Source organism: Talpa occidentalis, unplaced genomic scaffold (assembly GCF_014898055.3).
Source record: "Talpa occidentalis isolate TD23 unplaced genomic scaffold, MPIMG_talOcc4v2.1 talOcc4.9, whole genome shotgun sequence".
Lineage (NCBI taxonomy): Eukaryota > Metazoa > Chordata > Mammalia > Eulipotyphla > Talpidae > Talpa > Talpa occidentalis.
This window is the reverse complement of record NW_023605305.1, coordinates 99,894,875-99,908,630: the sequence shown is the minus strand read 5'-3', so window position 1 is coordinate 99,908,630 and position 13,756 is coordinate 99,894,875.

The window sequence follows — 13,756 nt, the reverse complement described above, 5'->3', positions numbered from 1 at the left end:
TTTTCATTTGACCACTAACTAAAAAGTGATTACAAATGCATTTCCTGGTGATAACGATGGAAAATAAATGCTATGAAATTAAATCAATTGTGGTTGCTCACTTAAGTGCTTATATTTGTGTTGTCTGCCTGGAACCTGATCTTGCTGATTCATGGTATAAATTTCTATGATTAGAGTAAATCATTTACTCCCTGGAAGGAGACAGGGTGGTCAGGTTGTGCAATGGAAATTCAAACTATTTGCAGGAGCAGAAGCAGAAATGAGAGCATGAATTTTAAACAATAAAGGCCATTTCAATGACATAAATCACATGTCTTACTTGCTACTTCAATCCTGTTTTGATAAAAAAAAAAAAACTTCTTGATGTTTGTTGCTTTTTTGTTGATTTAATGTGCTCCTAGAAAGATTTATCCCTCTTCAACTTATATGAGACGGCAGCAGTTTGACCTACAGTTTCTAGGTTTGGTGTCCAGTCCAGGAATTTCTAGTGGATCTTTGAGAATAAGTTAATGGGAGCTTAGTCTGGTCAAGGTGATACACACCAATTAATTAAAAAATTATTATTCCCCTTAACTATTTTTAGCCTTTCCATTTCACTCTTGTGGTCTAAGCTGTCAGAAGTTCCTGCAGGATCTAGGGTCACATGGAGCAGCTACTTGGCCCTCCACCATGGATACCATTTCCTGACAAGTCACCGCAAGTCCCAATCCAGACCAGTCTAGCTCTTGGGGCCTGTACACTAGGATCATGTCTTTTGATGTAGAAAGTGCCATCCCCTCCCATGATTACAAATCTCCACCCCCAACTGAATATGGGATGCATGTAATATGTATGGTGAATGGTGGGCATGCTTATCTAGCCCTTCTTAGAAATACCCAATCTTGTCCTAACCTCAGTGCAATGAATAATCTCCCTATGAATATGTATAACCTCCTGATAAAATCAAAGGCCTGTACAAGTCAAAGGGTCTGCTCTGGGTTCCTAAGGCCACCTCGCTCTCAACTGGTGCAAGCCAATGAACGCCTTTCTGATTACTCTTTAAACTAGTTTATTTGAGTTTCTAGTGGCATACACAGAAGAGAAGGGACTGCCGGTGTTTTGCCAGTTACAAATGGAATCTGGTAGAGGAGGCAATGTGTACCCCAGGAAAATTGGTTGCCTTTTCCCTATAGACAAGAGATTTGCTGAAATTAAATACCTCAAATTGGGGTCAGGGTGATCTGGGAAAACTGAAGTTCATGGGGCAGAAATATTTCCAGTAAAGAGAATTATATTTATGAAGATACCTCTTCCATTGTTGAATGTATATTTTTAAAATGTCTTCCTTGTATTAAACTGAACTTCTGCCCACCTTTAAGTGGGCCAGATGTGTGAAAGTGCTTCCTAAATGATAAACCTTCGATATTTGATGACCGCTAACGTGGTTCCATTTAAATTACTCTCTAAAATTTCTCTGTTCCCAACATATATTGTCATATGATGGAGCACATCCCCTGTATCACTGGTATTTTTTAATGGGCACCTTCCACCATAGTGTGCATTATAAGCTCTTCCCACGTTGGCCTGAACAACACAAGACATGAAAACGTGTGGTTAAGCCAATGGGTGTTATATTCAGAATTAGAAAGACAGCTTGGCCACATACTAGCTGCATGTTCTTAAAAAATTTATTAAGAACAAATTATCCCTTTTTAGTCATTCATCATTCACAGACTATTGATATCTGTGTAGTCATAGGATTGAATGTATTAATATACATAACTCATAAGCAGTTTAACACTATTAGCTTATATTAGGTTGATTTATGCTTAAACCCCGATTTTTTATGTGAATTGCTCTCAAGCTAGATTACATCTTGCACTTTTGCAATTGCTTTTAATTTCTAAAAACAGTAATTTACAATTTTCCCAATTCTCTTTTGGTTTTGGCAGTTAAGCCTACATTTACAGTATGTTTAAAAGTTTATGGATATTGATCTATAATTTTCTAAATTGGTTATCTCTAAAACCATTATGAAATCTGCAAAGTTCTTTCCTCAGTGTATATTTATGGGATGTCTTCCGTCTTTCAAGCACTAAAGTAGGCGTGAGAGACTCGTGGTCTGGAAGAGCATAATTGAAGCAAATGTAATTTGACAAATATTTATAAATGTGTTGATTCAGCAAATATTAATTGAACTCTTTTGTCAAAAAACAAAATTCACAAATTTAGAGCTTTAATTGGCTTTATTAAATGATTCGTGGATCTGGCATTACCCTTTCTAGATACTGCAAGGATTTATACAAAATCAGGGGTGTTTATAGGCAGAAAGAAGACAGGACAAGGTTATTAACAAAGGAAAAGATTATTTCAGATAAAACTGTCTTCCTCTGGGGGAGTGCCTTATCATGCAGATTACTTCACTGGTGTTGGTTAGGAAACTCCTGATTGGTTGATTTAGGGTTATACATTTGGTGGAGGTTGAAATTGCCAATGAGGTTAAGTATTAAGTCTGGGTGGGAATCTAACATAAAGTGTTCTATTTTGGGCTTGTTTTTACTATTTTTTAACACTTAGTACTATATTAAGGATCTTAAAAGCATCATCTCAATTAATTTTCCCTTGACCCTATGAAGTAGGTACTATTATTATCTCCATTTTATAGATGAAGAAATTGGGCCTGTGTGCTTGACTCTAATATTCTCTCTTAATTCTGAAATCCTAAGAGATGCGGTGAAATTTCTGCTGCTTTGTGAAGAGTATATGACAATTATGGCATATATTTAGAGTGCTAACTTTGGTCTGGCTTAAATTTTTTCACTTTGTTTCAACTCTTGTTCTAAACAATGTTTTCCTATTTTAGTACAGGTATAGGTAAAATAGGTATAGGTGACATAGGTATATTTAGCATAGATGACACTGGCAAATTATGTTACATTTCCCTTTGGATTCAGAACAAAAATAATCATGTCTGACGATGATTATCTATTTTCAAACTAAGACCAAGAAGAGAAAGCCTTGTTGAGTGACTTCTTGGTGACATCTCTTTTTTCTTTGGTATCATTATTCAATCAACAATGTATTCACATAACTCTACTATTAGTTATTTTTATTGTTTTCCACTATTATATCACAAAATACTATCAAATGCTTTGCTAAAATCTACAATCATTTTCATTTCTGTAGCATTAACCACGTAATTCTGATATGGTCTTAGAGAAGAAAGGATGATAGTATTGGATTACTTTTTAAAAATTCCACAAAGAAAACAAGCTATTTGTATTTCTAAGATCCACACACCATCTGTTTATGTTTTAGGGTTTCTTTCAGAAGCATTCATTTGTGGGATGTTATTCTTTTTTTTTTTAAATATATGGTGTTTTGCACTACATTGAACACAATGAAGTAGATTATCTTGGTTGATGAACTTCCCTCAAGGACCAAAGTGGGAAGCTCTCACTCCCATTTCCTAATAGTGTGCCACTCCCAAAATTGCTTCTCAGATTTTTAGGAGGAAAGAGCTTTAATGACTTTAAGTAATAGTTTTCAAAATGGCACCTTGGTAACCCAACAATGTTTAACTTGCAGGGAGGGCCGTGTTTCCCTACCAGCTCCCCATTTAGGAGTCAATCTTCATGATTTCTTGACCTCACTCTGCCATTAACCCATTGTGGGCTGTGGCAAATCATTAACCTTTCTAGTTCTCAGTTCCCACATCTGAGAAGTAAGAGGGTCAGACGACAATATTGCCAAGAGTCCTTTCCTACTCAAGTGACAATTCACAAAAATACTTAGACTTAATATGTAGTAAAATCAAAGGCATACATGGCAATGTTGAGTGTGTATACATGTATATGAATTTCATATAAATTATGACAATGTATTGTGTTACACATGCATTGCTATACAATATATTGTATGATGTATGTACATAACATACATAAGGAGCATAATATATTTTATAGCACATATGTATAACACAGTAAATTAAATATCATTTGTGGATTATTATTTGAGATAGACCCTCTAAAAGCAGCACCTTTTTAAAATCATATCCCTCTTAGACATATTCTCTACTCGTTTATTTAAAGTTCTTTTTATTAAAATATTTCCTCTTGGTTATGGTTTATCAAATTTCTCAAGTTCCATCTTACTTGGAGCAAGAAGTTTCCACTTATAACTGATATCAAATGCATGAAACCAAAATACGAATTTATTAGGGGGAAGAAGATTGATAATTGACATTACAATATAATCTACAATTTCATTGGCAGTAAAAGGGAAGAAAGCTACAGAAAGTTTTAACAAGGCTTTGAAGACGGGCAACTAGCACTGGTAGGACCCAGTTCAGAGAATCTTCTGGAAACCTTCCACTAAAGAAAGGGGTGGGCTACTTCTCAGGCAGAGTCCTTCCTCTCTCCCAGTAGCTCTCACCTATGCCTTAAATTAAGTGCCTATATTTATGCCACTTTCAGAAGCATATTAATCAGGACTGCTGCTAATTTTAATTTAGGCAGAGCATCTGGGCATTGCCAGGTTTTTTAATCTGTCCTTTCAGTAAATCTGTTTATGAGTATCTTCCTTAAACATGTGATTACTTTTAAATTGATAAGTCACTTCATCTCATTTGTCCCCACTCCTCATTATAAGTCAGGATCATTCAATGTCAATACATGTGACAGGCTGCTATAGTGATTCAGCGACCCCAGAAAGCACTTCATAGAATCTTACAAAGAAGAAACGACCCTTCTTTTATCCGAGATTATTTTATTCTATTAGTTGTCTTTATCACCGATTTGGGAGTCAGATGGATTTGAGATCCATGGGATGGGTGTAATGCATGAAAAAAAAAATGTAGCAAAGTTGATATATAATAGTTAAATTTTAATTAGGGATTAACTTGAGCTTTCTGGGTTTTGAGGGGCTCAAGTTGAAGTTCTTTGGATTGTCTACTTTAAGTTTCATAGGCTTAATGATTTTCCTGAAATTCTCATCCAGGATGTAGCTTGTGATAGAATGTCAGTTCTTCTGTACCTCTTCACCCAGGGGATCCTATCAGTGAGTTTTCATGCTAATGTGTGCTTTGCATTGGCTTGTACAGCTGCTCTTGTATGATTGTCCTCTCCTGGATGGCTGCCTGGCTTTCCCAGCTCTGTCCAGAAACATTTTGGAAGCAGTACAGGTACTATTCTGTATTCTACAGGTAGCCAGATGTATTTTGCAGAAAAAATACATTTGATAGTTTGCTATTATCTCTGTTACTGAGGAAATGTTTCTGAGACTATACCTACCAAAGGTTTCTGCTACAAACCTCTTCCCCAAGGAAATACCCCAACACATTTGAGTATTGAGTCAATAGGGCTTTGCAGTTATTACTTATTGGGAAGCATTTCTCATAATGACTGACAGACAGATCAACTCACCCTGCATATAAAGCCCTCATAGATTACCAAAAGGTGCCAAAACATGCAGATGGTAATTCCAGGTATGCAAAATCTTTATGGCATGCTTTATAAAATGTGTCAGGCACTCAGATAGTGTTTGAATACTAACATGATAAAGATTCCACTCTTTGAATTATTAGCTGCATTTGTAGAATACTGTGATTGTCTTAATTGTTTTAATGGTGAAGAAGATGATGCTTAAAGTATTTCTTATCAACCATAACTCAGAATTAACATTGAGGTTTAAATTACACACTACCCTGGGACAAGATGATATATACTGGATCCCTTTGAACTTGGTTTCAGAAATAATACATCCTTTGCCAATGAATTAGATAAAAATAATTTATTACATTCATTTATAAATTTCCCTTAAAAATATAAGATATTGCACCATGCAAGCAGACTCGAATCTTAATGCCCAAGACTGTTGCAGAGAAATACAACTGTGGATAAGATCCATGGTGTTGTGTGAATATTTATGTCAACAGCTTATCCTAAGAATATTCAACAAGTAAATTTACAGCAATGTGGTCAGGCTCAAACGAAGAATGATGACATGACCTCTGCCTTTGGCACCACTGAAACTAGCATTCTGAGAATCCTGATTCAGCATCAGTAGTTTCGTTTCCATTATAATAAAAGTTACCAACCATTATATTTTCCAGCTCTGCGTTAATTCCATAATGGCATTGGCTATGAGGCAGTTTAAGAGAAATTATGGAGCAGATTCTGTCAGCACAAATCTCGAGTAGGTGGAGTGAATATTTCATCGCATGCTGTGTGCTTCCCTGTCCATCTGGTGTTCTGATATAAGAAGAGCCAGGAAGGTCTACAAAATGTGCTTGATGGCACATTTGAGGAAGAGAAAATTAGATTTCTCTACCTATTAGCAAAGGTTACCAACTGAACAGTCTAAACCTTTATTTTGCCTGAAACAATTTTTAAAATATTTTCCTTTTCACTTGATGTAGGCAAATGTTATTTTCAGCTATATCTTATTTTTTAATCATGAAAATAAATTTTATTTATTTCAAATAAAAGTATAACTCTAAAGGTGTTAGGATCATTTGCAAGTAACCATTGTCAAAATTTCAATATATGCTTTCCAGTGCATTATTCCTGTCTGGTGTGTTAATTCTTTTTTTTTTAAGATTTTTTTAAAGATTTATTTATTTTTATACAATAACTGGGGTACAGGTCAGAGGCATGGGAGGGTGAGAGAATTCACCAGAGACAGAGCAGGGAGCAGAACAGGCAGATGGACCAAGGACACTGCTGAGAGGAGCAGCTGGGGAGACAGGAGAGGTCTGCTGCACCATGTGGGTATCTCACTGGCCGGCTGGGGATCAGATAGCTTCATAGAGCAGTACTTAACCCCTTGCGCCACCAGGAAGGCCCAGTGTAGATATTCTTTAACCTGAAAATTTTCAGCAAATAGAATGGATAAGATCTTAGGAGCTATATCAAAAATTATCACAGAACAACTCTGTTGGCAATACTCATTTACCATTAGCATTCATGTGAGTTAATTATATCTCTTGAAACAGGAAAAATCTCATTGTTTTTTATTTTGGTTTTAAAAGTGTTTTTGCTTTCCTGGATCTTAAATATGTCTTCCTTCTCACCATTGGAGACAAAAAATTTTTTGTTTCTGAATGTACTATTTTTCAAGAAGACCAATAAAGGTAATGATAAAATTTTCTTAGTGTGAAAGACCCCAGTGGACTTTTTCTTACTCAATGAAATATAGACTTTTATGATACAATTGCTTGGCACTTTCTGTGTAATTTTCATTTTTAAGAGACTGAGCTGATTAGAGAGGTCTTTTGTAACAAAGCATTTATTCTGAATAACATAATTTTAAGAACATTATTTCATTGACTAGCTCAAAAATTTCTGACACATAAGAAAACCAAACTTTGTTTTACCCCCACATGTGGGCAATAATGTCCTTAATGCAGTTATTATCTTCATAATTCTTTAAATCTAAAGTACTACATGTGAAAAGATTTCCTCCACAGTAACAATCTGTACTTATGGCTTCCCCACTGCTACCTAAGGAATAAATTAAAAAATGAATGTTGTTTCTATAAGGATATATTTGTTCTAAGGAAATAGAAATGAATGGAACATTTTGAAATTCAGCACCATGTAGCTAGGAACAAGACAATAGTAGGTACAACCTCTCTTAATAGATTTGGATCCTGGCAATACATAAATACATGTCAAACCAAAACCATAATAATTTTGAACCCCAGATGGAAGCTGTTTATGAACAACTAGAGAACATCCAGTCTATTTATAGTACAGAAATCACTAACACTTGAAAAACAAAAAAGCAATTACTGTATCTCCAACCGTGTAATGACCATGTTAGTAGACAGAAGAATCACAAATTTAGCTTCATCATCCTTAAATCAAAAACTGGATTGTAGCGATTAAAGCTGTGTTTGGAAAATTAGAGAAAAAGAACACTTTTCAGAATTCTAACACAAAAAGAGACAGTTAAGCTGCTAACATTATTCTCCAGAACAATCACATTCCATTTTGGAGAAGATATGAAAGCCATTAGAAAAATATTAAAATAGGGCCTCCCCTGGTGGTGCAGGTGGTTGAGTGCAGCACTGTGAAGCTCTCTGCAGCCTCTGTAGCGCTGGTTTGATCCCCACCAGCCGGCGAGGGTCCCACATGGTGTGGCAGACCTCTCCTGTCTCACCCACTGCTCCCCTCAGCAGTGTATTTTATCAGTCAGCCTGTTCTGTTCCCCACTCTGTCTCTGGTGAATCCTTTTACCCTCCTGTGAATCTGGCCTGTACCCCAGTTCCTCTGTATATAAATAAATAAAAATCTTTAAAAAAAGAAAAAAGAGAAAGGAAAAATATTAAAATAAAAATTAAATGATAAAGCATTGTTCCCTGTTTCTCCCTTCTATAGTGAGTCTCTCTTTATAGCCTCGTTTTATTTCAGTCACAATTTCCATCCCTTTTTCAGATTCATTCACATTTTCTGTATGCATTCCTTTAAGTAATCAGATGATGTGCTTCCACTACATTTTCCTTCCCTCCTCTCTCCCTCCCAGTTTGTTTCTTGTTCATTCTTTCTTTTGCTAAAGCAAGACCATTGGAGAGAAACTCAAAGGAAGTAGATTTAAGTTCAAAAAAAAGGATGGACTTTCTAAGTCTGAGCATTATGTATTATGCATGTGATCAACTTTTCTGCTAGTGTTTCTCGTACTTTAAAAATTAATTTCCCATCAGCACTAAAATATGTTCCTGTCATTCTGTTCCTTGAGCAAAGCAGGTCAAGAAGTCTCCGAGCTGCTATGCCACTCAGCAGTGTTCACAGATGCAAGTGGTCATTTATATCTTCTGCTTTTCTGCTTTTCATCCTGTTAGCAAAGTGGGAAAATCTTCCTTCAAAATTCTGAACAGATATTGTACTCAGGTTAGTCCAATTCTCTTTCTGATATATTTTATCATCAGTTCTTTTTTTCTTTCTCATGTTTTATTTTGTTGTTGTTGAGCCACATGCTTCCCTCCTCTTCTCTCTGTTCTTTATTTTTATTTTTTTCTTTATTCTTTACCCCATTCTTTCCCCACCTTTTCACATTCTTATTCTTGCCCAGAGAAAGCTTGCTTTAGGTCCTGACATTTAATCCTAAGGCTCAAAAGCAATTAGTCATTGGAGAAGGATAAGAGATACTCTCTGGCCTCTTTTAGAAACAAAGATGACTTCTCAAACCTCCCTGCCTCCTCCCCATCGCTTTTTCTCTTTAAATATTGATGGGATCACACTAGCAGCCTACTAATGTAACTTTGGCTAGCACTCTGCAGAGTCAGGAGAAGCTGCAGATTCAGTAGCAGGTAAGAGAGTTTAAACATCTTTTCCTTCTATCTGTTACTTGCTCTTCTATAGTCCCTGCAGCCCAGTCTTGCCAAGAATAGAAAAACCCATGTGCCTGTCAATATATTCACTGTCCAGGGGCAAGTTCCACTTCCTGTGAGATCTGTAATTTTTCCAGATGTTTATCAGTATGTGAATAGGTCACAAGGGCAGCAGTGGGGAAGGCCCATGTGTATCTGGAGAGTAACTGAGCAGCTAAGATTCTAGGTGAGGATGTCTTGATGCTTCTGAGTTAGAGAAAAAGTAAACATTTGGTGTGAGACCCTTTCCTTCCATGTGTTGCTTATTCACACCACATCCTGATGGACTGTCAGTGACTACCTTGCTCACAGGCATGATGGTGCCCTGAATAAGAACAGCACATTTTCTTGATTTTACCGCAGCACCATCAGGTCCTAGAGAATTATGAAGCAGCTGAGTGCTTAAATGTGTACCACTTAATTATGTGTCACATGTAATTTCAGAGCAGTTCTATTTATAGTGAGACTTTATTTTTAAAAAGCTTATATTTCAGAGTGGGAGGCGATGCAAATCATTTTAGGCCCTGTAATGAGGCTTAAAATGTGACTCAAAGGAGCTGTAAAATTGGCCAGCGTTTCAAATGGGTCACATTCAGATCAAGATGGCAGAGAGGACATTAATAGCATAAAAACAAGCCCAGGATGTGAAAACCTGAGGCTTTACTTGGTCTGTGTATGTGTGTGTATTTCTGCATGCTTGTGTGTGTGTGTTTTCAGCGATATGGTTATTTATTAGCCGAAAAAGTAGAGAAGTCAAGGAAAAATTAACACATTCACCAGAAACTCAGAATTTACATAACTATTAAATAAGGTCAGATATAAATGAGATATAAGTATGCAAGTATAAGAGCAGGGCAAGAGGAGCCAAGCTCAAAAGAGCTGAAGTACAGCAGGAGGGCTGTGTGTGTGTATATGTGTGTGTGTGTGTGTGTGTGTGTGTGTGTGTGTCTGCATGCATGTGCGCATGCACTGAGGAAGGCATGGCAGCTGTCTTATTAGAAAGCCCTTAATCTCTTGTAGGCAGAATGACTTAGTTTTCCTGCTTTGGTATTGTGTGGAGTGCAACTAAAATATCATCTCCCTGTTTTCCTTTGTTAATGAAGGCAAAGATGATTGAGACCTGTAAATCATTTTTTGAACTTAGAAGTATACCAAAAAGTATATTTTCCTGGTCTAAAATGACTGTCCCCTATTACCTAATAAGCATGGCTATTCTCTTTTTTCCACTTTTCTGCTCACCTGATTCACACCCTACCCATAAATTGACCTCAAGCTCAGCAGGAAATGCAGAGATTGTGCATGGCTTTAGAACTGGCCCAACACTCACATGACTGGTTGAATTAAAGATCAGGTCTGTGGTGGAAGTGGTGCTGAGGGTGTCCAGTAAAATCAGTCACAGCAGCATGAAAATCAGTGGATGGACTCCTATTTTGGGAGGATTGATTGTTGTACAATCTGTCACCTCTTGGTACCTGTTCTCCCTTATACTTTTTTCCTACTCACAAGTGCATCTGCATTCAGTCTTAATCCTTACACAGGAACGAGCACAATTTGTAGCCAAACTTAAACTATAATGTGTGTCCCACCCACACCCCCACAGCTCTTACCGTTATTCTTCACTCAGTGTCTTCATACTCATGGTTGCCAAGGCAAATACATGTTAATAGCAGGGGAAAGCCTTCTGCAGTCAAACAATAGCTCAGAGATTACATAAATGTGTTTTCTAGCTCTAACATAAGACACTATAAGAATAACAATGAAAAGACTGGGTTCCAAGGGTCCACAATAAAATATTGCCTTTTGAGTAGGAAAAAACCCTAATACCTTTAGGTGCAATTTCAAGGCCAAGAGTAGTACCTTGAGGAGATTGAATTAAATCTTATGGATTGTTTTAATTAGTTCTTTTCCATTTTTTCTTATTTTTTCTGATAATATTAATGAGAGGGAATTTAACCTAATTATGATGTTGTCATAAGTAATGTAAATGACAATATGATAGTAAAAATTACTATTATTACTAGTAATAATATAGCATTTTATTTGTTTATGGATTGTAAATTCTGTGAGAGCAGGGGTTGTGTTTAATAGTGCTCACAATTATTTATAAAATGCTAAATACTTTTCACACATATGCTCTCTTGGTCCTCTTAACAACTCAAAGATCCTGTCTCATTCATGTTTAAACCGTTAATATGCTTGGTGCATAACAGAAATTTTGCAAATGTTTGTTGGCAAAAGGAATTGTAGTATCTACTTTGTGAATTCAGAACATACATCTATGGCCTAAGCATTGACTAACCTACCCAACTTTCTATAAGGAGCAGATATCATCAACACATTGGATAAACAGAGATTGGGGTCATAAAATTAAAGATATGTGAACTATGATTTCAGGCCAATTTGGACTTGGGTATTGATTAGCCTTTATCTGGAAATTGTTTGAAAAGGAGAGTTTTTGTTGAGTTGTGTAGCTCCTTTTAGATCTTTGCTGTCAGTCCCTAACCAATTGTATGGTGCGCAAATATTTTCTCCCACTCAATAGGATGTCGCTTCCTTTCTGGCTATTTTCTCCTTTGCTATACAAAAGCTTTTTAGTTTGATGTAGCCCTAGCTGTTTATCTTTTCCATTTTCCTTGCTTCTGGAAATGAGTCCTCAAAGATCTTTCTGAGGTGTATGTCATGGAGTGTTTTGTTTATGTTTTCTTCTATGACTTCAGGTCTTATATTCAAGTTTTTGTCCATTTTGAGTTGATTTTTGTGTACAGTGTAAGATAGTAATTGAGTTTCATCTTTTTGTGTGTGGCAGTTCAGTTTTTCCAGAACCAATTATTGAAGAGGATTTCCTTGTTCCAGTGTATATTCTTTGTTCCTTTATCATAGATTATATGTATGGTTTTATTTCTGAGCTTTCAATTGAATTCTACTGTTCTTTGTGTCTGTTTTTGATCCAATACCATGCTGTTTTATTATTATGGCTTTGTAGTTTGGGCATTGAACCTTACCATTCTTCCCCCTTTTAGTTAGGAGAGCTTTGACTATTTGGTTGTTTTTGTTTCTTTGGGGTGTGTGTGCATGTGTGTGATTCTGTATTAATTAATTTTCAGCAATATTTGTTCCATATCTTTGAATAATATCATACACCCTTAATAAACATTCTGCTGTCCTTCAAAGAATTTCCAGAAGAAATTATGCTATACCTACAGGAACAATGATGAGAACAAATACCTGAGGACTTGAGATATGAGTAACCTGTCTGAGCTCTGTTTTTTTAATCAGCAATTTTGATAAAATACAAAGTATGTTACCTACTTTAGATATAATTGTGAAGGAGACAGTAAAAACACTTGGTAAACAAGAAATAACTATATACATGCAAAGTTTTCTATTTGTATCATCATCATTGATAATATAGAGGCCAAATAACTCATCAGTCTTAAAAGTTGTTTTTAGAAACAAATGAGATAATGTTGCAAAATACTGCATAATGGAATTATTATTAAAATATCTTCTTTAAGGTCATCAGTATTTTTTTGTTTATTATTGGTTTTTTAAATTTTTTTACATCATTGTTCATTTTTAAACAATATTTGCTTCCCCCACCCCCTCAGGTGTAGTCCCCATAGAGTTTCCTTCCCCAATGCACCTGTGCACCATCACCTCAGTCCCCTGTGCTCCTGCCTCCTTCCCTCTGATCCCTCTCCCACCTCCTCCCCTGCAGTATGTCTCTGATTTATAATTGTCTGTTTTTGCTTTGTTGTGTTCTGTACTGTTATTATTTTTTTAAACTTCATCAGTATATTTTTCTCTAAACTTGAGCATCATTCTTTTGACACTGGTCCATGACTTTGGCATACATTATTTTTACCATTATGTGGTTACTGACTGAGTGCTATAAGTTATTCCTTCACTTTCAACTGTCTGTAAGCAGTGGACACTATATTTTAAAAAACGCCATAAGAGCTATAAAGCCCACATGCCAAATAAGTTACCTGTTTTCTCAGTATCACTTATGATTTTTTAAAGAGTTGCTAACTACCAGAGCTGTCTCCTTAGAACATGAATCATTGTAATTGGAACTTTGCAATAGTAAGATAGCTAGATGATGAATAAAGCACAGTCGGATAGTTTCAAATATGGTAGTTTGTAGTTTCTTGAAGAAACTTCTCATAAGAAATTTCTCATACAGACAATAACTATAATAAGCATGTCATAAGAGATCCAGTTGGGTGTCTGATATTTTTTAGCAGCTAAAAAATCCTTTTGTGAACAGATTGCAATTTGCCAAACACAGAAACAAAAAATGCTGATTTGATTATATAGAATTTGCCTTCTAATTTCTTAAGTCAGACTAACCCTCCAATTTTGAGAGGCAAATATGTGATATTATTGTTGTAAGTAGTGCTTCCT